The 14,019-nt window shown below is 40.9% G+C and overlaps 1 protein-coding gene and 1 long non-coding RNA gene across 3 annotated transcripts in view; one reads left to right on the forward strand and one right to left on the reverse strand.

Annotated features, from left to right (window-relative positions):
• Window positions 1-14,019, forward strand: part of LOC120955995 (putative uncharacterized protein DDB_G0282133) — a 55,173-nt gene that overhangs the window by 14,557 nt on the left and 26,597 nt on the right. The window lies entirely within an intron of this gene.
• Window positions 909-10,568, reverse strand: LOC125907489 (uncharacterized). 2 transcript variants are annotated; one of them, XR_007452707.1, is made up of 5 exons: window positions 5,865-10,568; window positions 5,709-5,799; window positions 3,519-5,597; window positions 3,368-3,453; window positions 909-3,278 (listed from the first exon to the last, which is right to left on the reverse strand). It is a non-coding gene; the product is annotated as an uncharacterized LOC125907489 (long non-coding RNA). The 2 variants fall into 2 exon arrangements; XR_007452706.1 differs by having other exon boundaries at window positions 3,368-3,459.

A 14,019-nucleotide genomic window follows, 5' to 3' on the forward strand; every position in this document is an offset into this window, starting at 1 on the left:
GCGGGGGTACAAATAAACGCATCACAACACCAAAGTCTGGGTGAGACGGTGATGGTGTGAAACGCTTCTTGCTTCAAGCTCTTGCGGTAACAGCGTTAAAGGCAACAACAACAACAGAGAATAACGCATCGCGTAGAAACAAACACACCGTTCGTGGGTATGTCAGGGGGGGAAACAACGGGAAAAGCTCAATTCTCTCTCAGCGATGCCGCTTGGGTTTCTTGCGCAATCCTCTCGCTCCTCTTAGTAGAAGCCACTGACCCCTTTTTCGACCGCACTGAAGGCTTTAAACTGGCTGTGTGCCGATCGTCACGAAATTTAGCAGCCGTGGTTTCCTGCTTTACTTTGCACTTCGAGCATACATACCTCGATGCTGGATCTTTGATCTCCACGAACAGTTCTGCACATTCAGCATGCTCCCATTTCGTACACAAGCAGCATTTTTTCAATCGTGGCTTGCTCTTTTTCGGGCCGGTTGCTCAGCTGGCACTTCGGTGTGCTGTCCATCTTCCTTCTTCTCTGATGCCAGAGAAAATTTCAGAAAATGGTTGGGATGGATTTCTCGTTAACCGTACAAGAACGGTTCTGAAACTATAGCTGGCATCGCGAAATAATTGGTTTAAAATTAACAGTCGTTAAAAGATAACCAGAGTCGTTGAAAATTGATAGAATTTGGCATTGCGTTCGCATTGAGTTCATTTGTTCATTTTAACGACTCGTCATATGCCGCCGTTAAACAGACGACAGTCAAGAGCGTATGCGATGCAAATTAACAGTCGTTTAATTATACTGTTCAATTTTTTTCCCCCGTGTTTGCCTATATGCCATTTCGAGCAGTAATCAACTCTTTTGACGATCGTTTATTTTAACAGGAATGAACAACAAATGAACTCGGTTAAACCAAAATGAACTTTAAACGACTGTTAAAATGTGTTCATTTATTCGCGATGCCGGCTTATATTTCAAATTATATAAGTATACTTGGAGTCCATCCAGCGTAGGGCTACCCGTTTCGCGCTCCGTTCGTGGGGCAGCAACAACAACTACACAACAAGGTGTTTATTGCTCGGGTTACCCCAACTCGACGACCGAATACGAAATGCTAGGCTGGCTTTTATCGTTGGGCTTCTCAATGGTAGCATCGATTGTCCAGTTTTGCTCTCGTCGATACAGCTGTACGTGCCCGCAAGAACTTTCCGCCCTCGGGCGATGCTGGCTATCCCAGAGACAAGGACCGCTGTTTTGTGGGTTTACAGGGGTTACAAGTACTTTTTATTATCACCACTTAAGATAACAGGATGGGTGTGTGCGTCGAACCGATCGCTTCGGTGTCGAGCAAAAGAGAGAGCTTCGTTACCACATTGCCACTACCCACCGGTCACCAGCACTCAGAGATCCGCTGAGATTGAAGCTGGCTTTGAAGCTGAGTTGGCGAAATTATTCAACCGATCCGTCGGGTCCCGAAGCCGAAGCAAACCCGAAGCCGAAGCAAAACCCGAACGGGGGTCTGCACGAACCTTCGTTTAATTAGCCCCCTCCCCCTTTTTTGCCAGGATTTCTTTCCGAAATGATACAGTGCACACCATTAAACTATCGTAAATCGATTTATTGAATATCGAACCAACAATACAAAAAAAAACACAACACTTGCACAATAATCACTGCACTTAATTATAAATCAACGCACATAATTAAAAAAAACACTTTTTACACTCGCACAGTGAAAAAAAAAAACAAATTCAGCACAGCACTTTCTGCTCCTCATCGCTGTTGCTCCTGGTTTTTCTCGCTGCACTGTACGGGCCACTGCTCCAACACTACGACACAGCCACAGGTTTTTGTTGTCTCCGTTCGCCGTGAAACACACATGAAATGGAAGAAAAATGATATTAATTAGAAAGGGGGATGTTGGTTGATAATTTTAATCACTTTTACTTACCTCAAATTAAACAAAACTCCATTTTTTACGGGGTTTATCCGCTGACTACCAAGCGCTGAAACACCACACAAGCACCAACCTCACTGAACTGAAAGTAAAGCCTACTGCGTGAATGTGTGTATGCGCTTCTGCCAAGCCAACCGCGCCGTACTGCGTGTGTAGCCAAGTGCGTGTGTGTGTATATTTGCACCACTGGACACAGAACACAAATCTCACCGCACAGCAGAGCGTGTGTCGCCAAGTGTATGCATGTGTGTATTTGCACCACTGAATTCTGAACGTCCACCACACAGCGTGTATCGCCAAGTGCGTGGCTGTGTGTAGTATCACCGTGGACTGCAGAAAACTACCTGCACTAGAACAGAGCGCTGGTATGGTCAAATGTGTGCATGTGTGTACTTGCTCCACTGAAAGCCGGTATCGCACCAGATTTCGGGTGTCGCCTTGTGCGTGTGTGTGTGTTATTGTCACAGCACACTCGTTCGTCATTTTTTTTCGTTTTTTCGCTTGAGCCACTCGATTTCGTTCTTCGCTGATTTTGGCAGCGCACGAAGGGGGTTCGGTTTCAACTTCCAACAACAACAACCACACGAGGGAGCTCGTGGATACTCACGAAGGGAAAATCACTCAAATTAGAGCGAGAGACAGATAGAAAAAACGAAAGGTCAATATAAAATCTTCGGCTTTTGACTGTTGGGTACTTCCCACCGGTCACCAGCACTCAGAGATCCGCTGAGATTGAAGCTGCCCACCGGTCACCAGCACTCAGAGATCCGCTGAGATTGAAGCTGGCTTTGAAGCTGAGTTGGCGAAATTCCCAGCCAACAATTTCCGAAGGTGACCCGTGTAAAAATTTTTTACTTTAAGCTTTCCTTAAGTTTTTACACTAGCAGCAGCTAAAGTAAAAACTTTCAGCACGGCACAAACCGACGCACACATTCAAATGCTTGGATTGCTGGTCCTGCTTACGCATACATTTGTATTTATCCCTCCCCTTATATTTTCGGATTGCTGGTTGTAGTAGTGACGCTTTTTCTTTTTGCTTTATGCACACTTTCGCATGCTGTTTATTGGTGTTACTCTTTCCACATACGTTTTGGAACACTCACACTCTGTATACGGCAGGATGCTTCACCCCTTCCAAATGCTGCGGTTGCTTTCTGTTACCCTTCCTCTCGTTCTTCCTTCTACCCTTTGCGCTAAGATATCCTCGACTGGTGCTGCGCGTGTTCAGCCGGCGCCTGTCTGGAAATGACGTCACGGACTGGTGCTGCGCATGTTTAGCCGTATCCTAGGCGTCCTTGAAGTGCGCTCTTTTACGAAAGAGCTGTGATGAAATCTGTTGATGAAAATTAACCAATAATTAATCCATGTTTTTTTATAGCAAACTAAACAATATTTTGCACATAGGATTATAGAAACGCTTACCTTAATATTTTAAAACCGGACACCGTTTTCCTTCCGTCGATCGTTTTGCGGGATGTTGGCAACCGTCGATTAACATGCGCGTGCACCTGTAACTTTTTAGACGACAAGCGTTAGTTTAATGTACACATTCAAGCACACACAAGAAACATACCTTAGAAATTTACAAGGATAAATCATTCCATAATTGAAGAAGAAGGAACACGGCACAAAACGTAAACGAGCAAAGTACGGGGCACAAGAAATCACACATCACTCCAACACATCCTTCCACAGTGAAAGTTCTGGACAGACTGAGGATGCCTAACACCCGGATGAGCGCGATAGCAGAAAAATCTTGGGAGATCGAGAGAGATGGGCAGTCTCGGTTTAGCGGAATACGCATGCAGATGCATGCGTGTGTGTCACTCGAAGGATATCGGTTTCCCCTTCTCCCGTTTTTCGTTCATAGGCCACACGATCGGCGTTGTGCCGTCCAAAATCTAGAGAAAGAAGACATGCTCTCTCGCTTTGGCACACAGGAAAGTTTTCCAATAGCTTCGGTTTTGCTGGTTGGGTTATTCAACCGATCCGTCGGGTCCCGAAGCCGAAGCAAACCCGAAGCCGAAGCAAAACCCGAACGGGGTTCGGCACGAACCTTCGTTTAATTAGCCCCCTCCCCCTTTTTTGCCAGGATTTCTTTCCAAAATGATACAGTGCGAACCATTATATCAACATGATTCGATTTATTGATTATTTTATATAACATAAATACGAAAAAAACACAACACATGCACAATAACCACCACTTAATTCTAAATTCACGCACATAATTTAACAAACACTTTTTACACTTGCACAGAGAAAAATTAGCACAACACTTTCTGCTCCTCATCGCTGTCGCGCCTAGTTCTCGCTGCACTGTACGGCCCACCATCTCCAATACCACGCCACAGCCACAGCTTTTGTTGTCTCCGTTCGCCGTGAAACACACATGAAATGGAAGAAAAATGATAATATTTAGAAGGGGGAATATTGGTTGATAATTTTAATCACTTTTACTTACCTTAAATTAGAATGATCTCCATTTTTACGGGGTTTATCCGCTGACCACCAAGAGCTGAAACACCACACAAGCACCAACCTCACTGGACTGAAAGTAAAGCCTACTGCGTGAATGTGTGTATGCGCTTCTGCCAAGCCAACCGCGCCGTACTGCGTGTGTAGCCAAGTGCGTGTGTGTGTATATTTGCACCACTGGACACAGAACACAAATCTCACCGCGCAGCAGAGCGTGTGTGTATGCATGTGTGTATTTGCACCACTGAATTCTGAACGTCCGCCGCACCGCACCACACAGCGTGTATCGCCAAGTGCGTGGCTGTGTGTAGTATCACCGTGGTGTGGCCAAATGTGTGCATGTGTGTACTTGCTCCACTGAAAGCCGGTATCGCACCAGATTTCGGGTGTCGCCTTGTGCGTGTGTGTGTTATTGTCACAGCACACTCGTTCGTCATTTTTTTTTCGTTTTTTTGCTTGAGCCACTCGATTTCGTTCTTCGCTGATTTTGGCAGCGCACGAAGGGGTTTCGGTTTCAACTTCCAACAACAACAACCACACGAGGAGGCTCGGGGACACTCATCAGGGGAAAATCGCTCAAATTAGAGCGAGAGACAGATAGAAAAAGTGAAAGGTCAATATAAAATCTTCGGCTTTTGACTGTTGGGTGGCTTTGAAGCTGAGTTGGCGAAATTCCCAGCCAACAATTTCCGAAGGCGCCCCGTGTAAAAAATTTTTACATTAAGCTTTCCTTAAGTTTTTACACTAGCAGCAGCTAAAGTAAAAACTTTCAGCACGGCACAAACCGACGCACACATTCAAATGCTTGGATTGCTGGTCCTGCTTACGCATACATTTGTATTTATCCCTCCCCTTATATTTTCGGATTGCTGGTTGTAGTAGTGATGCTTTTTATTTTTGCTTTATGCACACTTTCGCATGTTATTTATTGGTGTTACTCTTTCCACATGCGTTTTGGCACACTCACACTCTGTATACGGCAGGATGCTTCACCCCTTCCAAATGCTGCGGTTGCTTTCTGTTACCCTTCCTCTCGTTCTTCCTTCTACCCTCTGCGCTAGGATATCCTCGACTGGTGCTGCGCGTGTTCAGCCGGCGCCTGTCTGGAAATGACGTCACGGACTGGTGCTGCGCATGTTTAGCCGTATCCTAGGCGTCCTTGAAGTGCGCTCTTCTACCAAAGAGCTGTAAAGAAATCTGTTGATGAAAATTAACCAATAATTAATCCATGTTTTTTATAACAAACTAAACAATATTTTGCACATACGATTATAGAAACGCTTACCTTTATATTTTAAAACCGGACACCGTTTTCCTTCCGTCGATCGTTTTGCGGGATGTTGGCAACCGTCGATTAACATGCGCGTGCACTGTAACTTTTTAGACGACAAGCGTTAGTTGAATGTATCCATTGAAGCACACACGAGGATAAGAAACTAACCTTAGAAATTTACAAGGATAAATCATTCCATAATTGAAGAAGAAGGAACACGGCACAAAACGTAAACGAGCAAAGTACGGGACACAAGAAATCACACATCACTCCAACACATCCTTCCACAGTGAAAGTTCTGGACAGACTGAGGATACCTAACACCCGGATGAGCGCGATAGCAGAAAAATCATGGGAGATCGAGAGAGATGTGTAGTCTCGGTTCAACGGAATACGCATGCAGATGCATGCGTGTGTGTCGCTCGAAGGATATCGGTTTCCCCTTCTCCCGTTTTTCGTTCATAGGCCGCACGATCGGCGTTGTGCCGTCCAAAATCTAGAGAAAGAAGACATGCTCTCTCGCTTTGGCACACAGGAAAGTTTTCCAATAGCTTCGGTTTTGCTGGTTGGGTTATTCAACCGATCTGTCGGGTCCCGAAGCCGAAGCAAACCCGAAGCCGAAGCAAAACCCGAACGGGGTTCGGCACGACCCTTCGTTAAAATAGCCCCCTCCCCCTTTTTTGCCAGGATTTCTTTCCGAAAAGATACAGTGCACACCATTATTCTATCGTAATTCGATTTATTGAATATCGAACCAACATAGAATACAAAAAATACACAACACATGCACAATAACTACTGCACTTAATTCCAAATGCACATAATTTAACAAACACTTTTTACACTCGCACAGAGAAAAATTAGCACAACACTTTCTGCTCCTCATTGCTGTCGCGCCTAGTTCTCGCTGCACTGTACGGCCCACCATCTCCAACACCACGACACTGCCACAGGTTTTGTTGTCTCCGTTCGCCGTGAAACACACATGAAATGGAAGAAAAATGATATTAATTAGAAGGGAGGATGTTGGTTGATAATTTTAATCACTTTTACTTACCTCAAATTAAACAAAACTCCATTTTTTACGGGGTTTATTCGCCAAGCGCTGAAACACCACACAAGCACCAACCTCACTGGACTGAAAGTAAAGCCTACTGCGTGAATGTGTGTATGCGCTTCTGCCAAGCCAACCGCGCCGTACTGCGTGTGTAGCCAAGTGCGTGTGTGTGTATATTTGCACCACTGGACACAGAACACAAATCTCACCGCACAGCAGAGCGTGTGTCGCCAAGTGTATGCATGTGTGTATTTGCACCACTGAATTCTGAACGTCCGCCGCACCGCACCACACAGCGTGTATCGCCAAGTGCGTGGCTGTGTGTTGTATCACCGTGGTGTGGCCAAATGTGTGCATGTGTGTACTTGCTCCACTGAAAGCCGGTATCGCACCAGATTTCGGGTGTCGCCTTGTGCGTGTGTGTGTTATTGTCACAGCACACTCGTTCGTCATTTTTTTTCGTTTTTTCGCTTGAGCCACTCGATTTCGTTCTTCGCTGATTTTGGCAGCGCACGAAGGGGGTTCGGCTTCAACTTCCAACAACAACAACCACACGAGGAGGCTCGGGGACACTCATCAGGGGAAAATCGCTCAAATTAGAGCGAGAGACAGATAGAAAAAGTGAAAGGTCAATATAAAATCTTCGGCTTTTGACTGTTCCCAACAGACAAAGCCGAAGTCGCTCGAAGGAAATAAGGTTCGAGATGGGTTCGAGGGAGCTTATCGCTCGAACCCTTGCTCGACTTCGAGCGGAAGCGATGGCTCGAACCTTTCTTCGTGCAAAAAGCCGAAATTAGTTCGGGTTTCGAATGGGAAAGAAGCAAAACAACACACGCACACACACTGTGCAGTTTGATTTTGGGGCGTTCCTTTTTTTCGCGTTCGCCTTGGGGGGGCAAGACCAGGTGGGGTGGACGGCGGGTTAAGCCTGGAGCCGCTTGTGCTTTGTGGAATCCTCTTTGCTGCCTGTTTGCCTGTGAACTGATGGAGAGTTATTTTTGTATATGGATTAAAGGGTACTTACCGCCGGGTCTTGATCCAGCGTTTGTGATGGGAGAAATGTTTGAAACCAGCCGGTCAAACAATTTAACCATTTATTACATCGCGCTTGGCGAGATTTTTAATGAAATAAGAATGGATCTTTTCCATCGTTTGATTTTTGTCTAGTATCACAGGCGCTAGCTTCCGCGCAATGAACAGATACCCGCTTACTGCTGAACATTTGAAATATGTGTGTTCGAAGAAAGCAACAGGTTTTTGATAAATATCTTTGAAACTATTCATCGTATCCAAAAACGATCTTCGAGAGCTAGATTCAGCAACTCAAAATATACTTAGAAAAAGTTTTTCATATTTTTGTTTTTTTTTTTTTCATTACGGGTTCAGAATCTTTTTTTTAAATCGATAATATAATCAATCTTAGCAATGCGGCTTTTTAGCGCGGTTCCTATGAAAATATTATCTATAGAAACTTTCACGTGTATTTTAATGAAATATTTGAAAAGTGGCCGGCCTTGTAGTACAGTCGTCAACTCGTCCGACTTAACAACATGTCCGTCATGGGTTCAATCCCCAAAAATAGACCGTGCCGCCATACGTAGGATTGACTATCCTGCTATGGTGGGAAATCAATTAGTCACTGAAATCCAAGCCCAAAAGTGGTACAGGCAGGCCTTGACCGACAACGGTTGTTGAGCCAAAGAAGAAGAAGAAGATTTGAAAAGTAGGGAAAATTTTTGAAAATGGTGAAAACAATAACATAGTAAGCAAATATTGCAAAGAACATACAGTTTTTCATAATCATGAGCATGAATCCCACCGCGCGAAAAAATAGCACACCCTTCCCTCAGCAGCGTTGGTATTGGACTGATAAAACCATGGGGAATTGTTCGGGTCCCTCAACTGAACGAGAAAACCCCGCTGCTTCCCATCTTCATCTATACATTCGCTCCGCGCACACACACATCTACACGCGCTGTGTTTGCAGCTGTAGAACTTGATGCAGAATGCATGCTTTCTCGCTCTGGCACAGAGTAAAAGGTTCGAGCGACTTCGGCTTTGTTTGGTGGGTTGGGTAATAAAGCCTAACTGAGTGCCTCTCGCGGGCACTCCCTAGCTTCGGGTTTGCTATAAACTAAAGCATGCGTTACACTACGCTAACCTTAACATGCAGATCCCATAACACGCCCAATTTTTTTTTTGTTTTTTTTTTAGTTATGCCATTTCTTGAGCCTATTATTGTGTATTACTTCGCTTTTATTATGATCTTCGAGCCTAACGTTTTCTCCTTCATCTTTGATTACGGTGTATGTGGTTCTAATTTTTTTTTGTTTTCTTCCCTGATTAGTACTTGATTGCCTGGTTGGAACATTTTCGTTTTTGTATTTTCATCGTAGTGGATTTTGCTTTTTTGCTTATTTTTTATTAACCTTTCCCTGACTTCTGCATGGGCTATTCTCAATTTTATTTGTAATACATTCGCATAGTCGTCTAGATTGTATCGCACTTTCTTTGCGCTCTCATTTATTATGTTGGTTGGTACATTAGCCTGTCTTCCATGCATTAGGTAAAATGGTGTGTATCCTGTAGCGGTATGCACGGTATTATTATAAGCAAACTCGTAAAAGTTTACCCATTGGAACCAATCTAGTGCTTTCTCTTCGCTATATATCCGTAAGAAATTTCCTAGCTGTTTATGTGAATTTTCCAGCGCTCAAACTGTTTCGTGATGGTAAGCGGTTGATTGTAATTTCTGAATTTGCAATACCTTACATATTTCGCTAAATAATCCTGATAAAAATTCAGTTCCCCTGTCAGTACAAATGGTTCTTGGCACTCCATACTTTAGGATGACTTTTTCTACGAAAGTTCGTGCTACTGTATCTGTTCGTTTATTTGTGATTGGCGTGGCTGTTATGAATTTAGTTAGATCGCATTGCGTAGTTAAGATATATTCAAATCCGTTAGAATTTACTAGGGGACCAACAAGGTCTATAAAAATCTTCTCCATTGCTTCATTGGCCGTATCTGTTATTTTGAGAGGAATTTTAAATGGTTTATTTGATTTATAAAGCTGACAGTGCTTACATTTTGCTATCATATCTCTAACGTCTTTATCGATTCCGGGCCAAGTGTATTTTTGCTTAATTGTATTAATCGTTCTTTGAATTCCTGCGTGCCCTGCGGTTGGTAGTGTATGATAATCATTCATAACAATCAATCTCTTTGCTTTTTCTCGTTCTCCAAGTACTTTTACGTCTTCGTTTAGTATGATTATTTTTGGCATCCCCTTCTCATTGAGAGTTTTTAAGTTTTCCATGAATTTGGTTGTATGTTCATCACGTTTTCTTATTACCAAATATATCTTACTTTTCAACGATTTGATGTAAGATTTTATCCTTACTATCATTCCTCGTAAGCGAACGATAGTGGTGGATTGTGGTAATATTATTTTGTGTTTAGAAACAATAAGATCTTTAGTATTAGGATTTAACTGAAGCTCAACATGGGTTACTTTAGATATTGCTGACTCATTAATGTCTTAGGGTAAGCTAGAATAGATTACATATTAAGATATTACTGTTAAAAAAAAAAAAAAAAAAAAAAAAAAAAAAAAAAAAAAAAAAAAAAAAAAAAAAAAAAAAAAAAAAAAAAACATCTACGGATTCAAACGCCCTACCAATGTACTGAGTAGAACATATTAATGCTTAGAAGGCAATTGCAAATCATTTTGTAAAACTTTTGTTGGTCTTAATGGAAATCAAAAATTTAAGTGGTACACCCCCGAAAAACATAGAAATAAATTTATATATATATATATATATATATATATATATATATATATATATATATATATATATATATATATATATATATATATATATATATATATATTAATGTCTTCGCAAGTATCGTTGCTTTCAGTTTTGGATCTCGTAGATATTAGCACTTCATCTCGCACACTCATGGCTTTCAATTCAGAAATTGGCAATCGGGATAAGGCGTCCGCTATTACATTTTCTGCTCCTTTTTTGTAACAGACGGTAAAGTTGTATTCTTCTAACGCTAAACGAAATTTAGTTAGGCGGCTTGAAGGATCGTTCATGGTAAATGGATACGTTAAAGGTTTATGATCTGTGAATATGTTAAAATGTCTTCCAAATAAGTAGGGACGGTAATGTTTAATTGACCATACTATTGCCAATAGTTCTTTTTCAATTGTTGCATAATTTAATTCGGCTTTGTTTAATGCTCTACTAGCAAATGATATTGGTTTTCCATTTTGATTACTAAGGACAGCTCCTATGGCACTGTTGCAGGCATCAGTGTGCAAATTGAAAGTATTTGTTGAACTAAAATCTGGAAAATCTAAAATCGGTGGTTTAACAAATGATTCTTTCAATTTTTCAAACGCAAATTGACAATCAGGAGTCCATTCAAAGGGAACACCTTTTCTTGTCAAACGATTTAGTGGCATGCATATTGCAGCAAAGTTTTTAATATGTTTTCTGTAATAGTTTGCAAAAGCTACAAATCTCTTAGTTTCATCAGCAGATGTTGGGGCTTTCCAATTTTGGATGCATTCCAATTTGCTCGGATCTGGTTTTATACCTTCCGCGGAAATATAGTGACCTAGGTAAATTAACTCTTCTTTAAGGAAGTGGCATTTTTTCCGGATTCAGCTTTAGGTTTACCTTTCTTAATCTTTCAAATATATTCATAAAAAGTTTGTTATTTTCCTCTATTGTTTTTCCAAATACTATAATGTCATCTAGATATATCAGACATTGTTCTGTATTTAATCCTGACATAGCTACCGTCATCATCCTTGAAAACGTAGATGGGCTTATTTTTTATCCCATCGGTAGCTTAGTCATTTGGTATTGACCGGTAGGGGTTGTAAAAGCTGTAATAGGCCTGTCTTTTTTTCGTAATGGACATTGATAGTATCCCTGGGATAAGTCTAAATGCGAAAAATATTTGCATCCAGACAACGTATCAATGACTTCATCGATGTTGGGTAGAGGAAATTTGTCGTTTTGCAATACCGTATTTACCTTTCGGTAGTCTATTACGAGTCTCCATTTCTTTGTATCATCAGCACTCTTTTTAGGGATCAATAAGATTGGACTATTCCTCTCCGATTGTGTTTCTTCTATAGTTTTATTTTTCAACATTTTGTTAATTTGATTTTCTACTTCTGCCTTTTGGGAGTAGGGTAGTCTGTAAGGTTTGGAATATATTGGCATAGTATTGTTGTTAAGTTTCAAGGAAGCTTCGTAAATTGAAGTAGTGCTTAATTGATCGTTTTGTAGACAGAATACATCATTATATTTGATGCAAATTTTCCCAATAATAGATCTATCAGGTTCCGATAAATGAGTTAGTTTGAGTTCTTTTAATAGTTGATTTGCGTGATTACTATCGTGACGAGGAGTATTGAGTTCTAATATTTTATAATCTGTAGCAGGTTTTATGATTGGAAGTATCTTTGCTAAAGTTACGGTTTTGTTCTGGAAATTTGCTATCCGAATTGGAAGTTTACCATTTTTAGGATGGGCTATAGAATTTGCTACATACACATTTGGTTGAAGCACTTGATTTAATACAACACAAGTATTGGTTTCTGCTGTTTCAAAAAATGTAACAATCTCTGTTCTAGGCGGAATTATTAGGTTTACTGCATTATTATTGGTAGTACAAATTAAATCCATATTTCCAAAGTTTAGAATAGCCTTATGTTTTTTAAGAAAATCAGCTCCTATTAATCCTACGATATGAGAAGGCAATGTATCCACAACATGAAACACTATATGAAAACTATTTGAATCCGTAGAAATGATGGTGTTAATACATCCTAGTGATTTGGCTGGACCGTTAATTCCATACATTTTTAACACAATTGTTTTATCGATAATTGCATTTTTAGGCAAGTAATTAAGATTTAATACACAACAGGTGGCTCCTGTATCAAGGACAAGATCATGATATTCACCAAATAAATAAAATTTTGCTTTAACACTGCTATTGAAATGTAACTTAGCGAAATAAATTAATTATTTCCTCATGTTCAATATGAGATTCTGGGATGTTACCGTTAACTGATTCTAATGGATTACTAGATGCCAATTGCACTCGAGTTGTTGTATTATTTCGTCTATTGGAATTATTGTTAGATGGTAACTGACTAAAGTGATTGTTGGAATAAGGTCTTCCTCTATACGTTCCTCTGTTGTTATTATTGGTAAATCTTGATTGATTTTCACTTGAGGAATTGTTACCAAAACGTTGTGAATTGGATCCACAGTAAGGTTGATTATAAAATGATCTAGGATAATACGAGTGATGAGGGCGTCTGGTATATCGACGCATGTTCTGCGGATATGAACACCAAAGTGTCATTTCTCTATCCTCTCCAGCTGATTTAACTGGTTCGCACTCCAAAGCATCAGATATGGCTTTATTTAGAGTAGAGGGGTTGCGAGCTTGAAGGAAGAATTTTGTATTGGCTTTGTTTAAACCTTGTATGAATGCACGAATCACTATAGGGTTTACTATATTATGCGCGGCAAATTCGGTTTCAAACGTTCCAGTAGACGCGTGAACAGCAGCAAGTTTAGCAGCCATTTTCTCCAATTCTAGTCCAAATTCAGAAATCTATTTAGCACCTTGTCTTAGAGACAGGATTTCTTTTTCCACGGCTAATGGTGTTAGTTGCACACTAAAACGTGTTCGTAGAAGAACGAAAGCTTGTTTTAGCGTCTCTGCTGTATCGATAACTCCATGGGCAATACCAACTAAAGAAGTTCTCACAAACTTGAGGATTTCCTTTTCATCTACTTCTTGTGCGTAATCTTGCAACAATTCGATACTTTCAATGTATGCATTTAGTAATGTGGGTGTACCATCAAACGGTTTAATCAACTTCAGAGCCAATTGAATATCAAGTTTGGGAGCCATTTTGTGCCTTACAATATTACCAACTGCCGTAATGATGCGCCGAGGTGTACGAGTAGCGCGAGTTGTTCTTTTCATGAAGGTTTAGGACGAGATCCTTTTGTTAAATGGTTAAGGTTTATTCAAATTGTTTTAAATTCAGGAATATGCCAATATTGTTAAAAAGGAAAATGATCAAAAGCAAGAAACCGGATTGAAACCAATGACGAACGATCACCTCACAAGCTTGTAGGACTTTATAGCATTCGTCGAACTTTCAACACAATCAAACACTTTGACAGCATAATTTACGTAGAATGGATTTAGTAA

This window comes from Anopheles coluzzii, chromosome 3 (genome assembly GCF_943734685.1).
Source record: "Anopheles coluzzii chromosome 3, AcolN3, whole genome shotgun sequence".
NCBI lineage: Eukaryota > Metazoa > Arthropoda > Insecta > Diptera > Culicidae > Anopheles > Anopheles coluzzii.